Here is a 4,516-nt window from a genome sequence, read left to right as displayed (position 1 = left end):
CTCTCAGTGGACTCTTCCTGGAACACCACAGCATAATGGTGTTGTCTGAAAGGAGGAATCGGACCCTGTTAGACATGGTTCGATCCATGATGGGGTTTGCTGGTCTGCCGATCTCCCTCTGGGGATATGCGCTCGAATCGGCTTGTTACCTTCTAAATAGAGTTCCGAGTAAGTCTGTAGCCAAAACGCCATATGAGATATGGATAGGACGTAAGCCAGTACTCTCGCACCTTAGGGTTTGGGGTGTCCGGCTTATGTTAAATGTTTAATTACAGACAAGCTTGGACCTAGGTCTGACAAGTATAATTTTATAGGGTACCCAAAAGAGACCAAAGGGTATTATTTCTACCTTGCTGATGAGCAAAGGTGTTTGTCAGCCTTAAGGCAATCTTTTTAGAAAAGGAGTTCCTTAGTGAAGGAACTGTTGCCTCTAAAGTCGAACTTGACGAAGTTCGACAGGTGAAAAAACCGACACATGTTACTGAACCTGAACCGGATTTGATTAGATCAGATCCGGAGCCCATTGATTATGCTCCCTTAAGGCGGTCTGGTAGAGTACCACATCAACCGGACAGATACTATGGTTTCTTGGTCTGGGATGGTGATCCTGTCGAACTTGATGAAAACGATGAGGATCCGATCACCTACATGGATGCAATGTAGAAACCTGACTCTGAGAAATGGCTAGAGGCCATGAAATCCGAAATGGAGTCCATGAAGGTCAACGATGTGTGGACATTGGTTGACCCACCCGAAGGAGTAAAACCCATAGGGTGTAAGTGGGTCTTCCAAAGGAAGAGGGGTGCAGACGGAAAGGTGGAGACCTATAAAGCCCATCTGGTTGCCAAGGGATATCGTCAACGTTATGGTATAGACTATGACGAGATGTTTTCTCCTGTGACAATGCTCAAATCCATTCGGATTATGCTTGTGATAGCTGCCCATCTGGACTATGAAATCTGGCAGATGGATGTGAGGACAGCTTTCTAAACGGAGACCTGGACGAAGAGGTGTATATGATACAACCTGAAGGGTTCACATCCACAGATGAGTCTAAGGTGTGCAAGCTACAGAGGTGCATTTATGGACTTAAGCAGACATCTCGGAGTTGGAACATACATTTTGATAGGACGATCAAAATGTATGGCTTCGTTAAAAATGGAGAAGAGCCCTGCATTTATAAGTGGGCTAATGGTCCAGTAGTAGTATTTCTTGTATTGTATGTGGATGACATTCTCTTAATCGAGAATGATGTCCCTGCATTACAGGGAATAAAGATTTGGCTATCGTCATAGTTCTCCATGAAGGATCTGGGAGAAGCTTCCTACATCCTAGGGATGAGGATCTATAGAGATAGATCCAAAAAGTTGCTTGGCTTATCCCAGTCCACGTACATTGATACTATGCTGAAAAGGTTCAGCATGGAAAATTCCAAGAAAGGCTATCTACCGATAGGTCATGGAATTTCTCTCTCGAAGAGGGATTGTCCGACAACACCTCAAAAGAGAGAGCGTATGGGTAGGATTCCATATGCTTCGGCAGTGGGATCTATCATGTACGCCATGACATGTACACGACCAGATGTGGCATACTCACTAGGGGTAGTGAGTAGATACCAATCTGATCCAGGAGAGAATCACTGGAAGGTTATTAAAACCATCCTGAAGTATTTAAAAAATACTAAGGACCAGTGGCTTATATATGGTGAATCAGACTTGAGACTTATAGGGTTTACAGACTCTAGTTTCCAGTCTGATCGCGATGATAGCAAGAGTGTGTCAGGATTTATTTTTACCCTTAATGGTGGGGCTGTCTGTTGGAAGAGTTCCAAGCAGCACACTATGGCTGATTCAGTATGCGAGGCAGAGTATATTGCTGCATCAGATGCTACCAAAGAAGCGGTGTGGCTGAAAAAATTCATCACCGAGCTCGGAGTAGCACCCTCCCTTGTTGGTCCAGTTCTGCTCTACTGTGACAGCTCTGGAGCCATTGCTCAGGCGAAGGAACCAAAGGCACACCAGCGGACGAAGCATATTCTGCACCGCTACCATCTCATCCAGGAGATCGTGGATCGAGGTGACGTCGACCTTCAGAAGATCGACGGGAAGGAGAACCTGGCCGACCCATTCACTAAAGCCATTGCGGTGAAGGAGTTCAACGACTACAAGTCGAAGATGGGTATTAGATACTGACACTGATAGGCTTTAGGCCAAGTGGGAGATTGTTGGGAATAGTATCCCAAAGCCAATCGTCAGCCTGTTGACGGTTGTGCTCCTTTTTGTATTAGTACATGAATTATAAATAAATAAAAGTTATTTTGGTATTTTTTTTTCATCACAAATGTTTCATCTTCTAATGAACTCCTGTGTTGTGGTGAAGTCCTTAGGACTATTTAGACTCGACAAAGGAGGATTTGTCGCTTAGTCCTTAAACATGTTCGCGATCAAATGATACGTTGTTACCAAGGACGACAACGTTTATCGAGCATAGGTCGTTGTGTGCCATACGGGTTGGTTGTCCTCATAACCAAAGAGTGTGGAGACACTGGTATGGCATACAGGTGAGATGTAATGGTACATCTGCACTGAACGTGACCAACTCCGGAGCTATTTCTGCTGTCAAGATTTGCTCCGATGGGATATGGGTATAAATGTCCCTCCGATCTGAGACCGCCACGGTGACTTGCAAGCAACTCACTGCACTTAGACACTGGACTACCTGAATTTCTAATTCAGTAACGGAAGGTTGCTGGGTGTAGTCAAGTACTTGACTTGTCGGTGCGTGTGTCAAGATAGGATTGACCACTCCAGTTTAAGAGCTGTGTACAGTCGTGTTTTAATTTAGCAAAACCTTGGCCAGGGTAGTCCTAGTGAGGAGTCACAGGACTAATTGAGTTGAGCACGATTCGGATGATATCATCAGGTTGACAGTTTAACCCTGAGTCGTCCTAAACACAGGGGTCAAAAGGGATGAATTATACGGTAACCATATTCACGTAGGTTCTGAATGTTGCGATTGCGATTATTCGACCTATCCGGTCATCGGGTACCATTGCTAGATGGTCACTTCAATTAGTACAGGAATTGGTTCCTGTGCTACCGGTTTAGGTTCGAACCTGCGGGGTCACACACATTAGAGATCCTTTCTGATCTGATGGCTGATTATGAGTCTTATCTATCTAAGACTTTATGATTGAGAATTAGGATTCTCTAATCATGAGTTCCACACATTTTGGGTATCGGGGTCAAAATTTTAAATTTCAAATTTTGAATTTGAAATTTGAACTCTTTGATCAGGGTTTCATATCGATGGTCTTTGATGCCTGATTGCCCATCGGATTTGGACTCAATATTTATGAGAGGTTTAATTAGTAATTTAATCACTAATTAACTCAATTTGATTGAGTAATTATTTTTGGATCAAGTCCAATTGAATTGGATTCAGTTTGGATTGACCCGATTAGGTTAGATGTTAACCTAATCGCTAAGGTGGTTTAGTCCCTGATTTGATCAGGGGTTAGGTTTAGTTAATTTCTGATTTGATTAAGATTTTATTGAGCCTAATTAAGCCTAATTATGTTGGGTTTAATCTGGTCTAATTGTGCTTAACCTATTTTAAACTAGGTTGGCTCAATTTGAATCAAACCACCTTGTTTTAAATTCCCTGCGACACCCAACTTCCTTGCACCCATTTGAATTCACAAGAAGAAACTTCTCATGAAATTTTTCTCACGCAAAACCCTTCCCCACGCCCTCATTTGTGCATCATATGGATGGATAAAATAATTAGTTAGCCATTCAAATTCAAAGCATGTTTGAATTTGAATGGATAACTTATCACTAGCTCTTTCATCCTTATCCATTTTGTGCGCCACATTACTTACACGAGAAAAGGTTTCTCATGAAACATTTTCCACGCACAAAGAGCCATGCCCCTTCTCTTCTCACGCCCAAAAGGATAGGGATAAGTTGGTTTTCGTTTGAATTCAAATTTGATTTGAATTCAAATGTGTAACCTCTTGTCTTTATCCTCTCACGCGGATAAGACACGTTCGACGTTGTTTTAAAAAGAGGAGAAAGGTGGGACGTGCATAAAAAAAATTTTAGGAGAGAAACTTTGGGGCGTGAGGAAGGCTTCTGCGCAAGGTGAAGGTCCAAAACCTTCTGAGAGAAAAAGAAAGAAAAGAGAGAAAATTGGGCGCAGGGTTTTTGGTGTGTACCTAGGGTTTCTACCTAGGGTTCGGGAAGTGAGATTGTTGTGCCACGAGTGTCGTGAGTCCACCAAATTTTAGGGAGAGATCCATCAGCCTCTCAAGCAACTGTGCAAATGATCCAGAGCATCCGAGAAGTCAGCACACATCGATCGAAGGAGTTCGATCAACATCTACCATCAAAAGGGTGAAATCACGAACTAGCATTCGTGAGGAGCTGATCAGACGGGAGCTTCGTGTGGATAATCCGTAGAGGCCAAATATTTGTGTGGCTGTGACATGATGATCAGAGCCCCCCGACGGTGA

Source organism: Elaeis guineensis, chromosome 10 (genome assembly GCF_000442705.2).
Source record: "Elaeis guineensis isolate ETL-2024a chromosome 10, EG11, whole genome shotgun sequence".
Lineage (NCBI taxonomy): Eukaryota > Viridiplantae > Streptophyta > Magnoliopsida > Arecales > Arecaceae > Elaeis > Elaeis guineensis.
The sequence above is the reverse complement of the archived record's forward strand: the minus strand, read 5'-3'. Positions refer to the sequence as shown.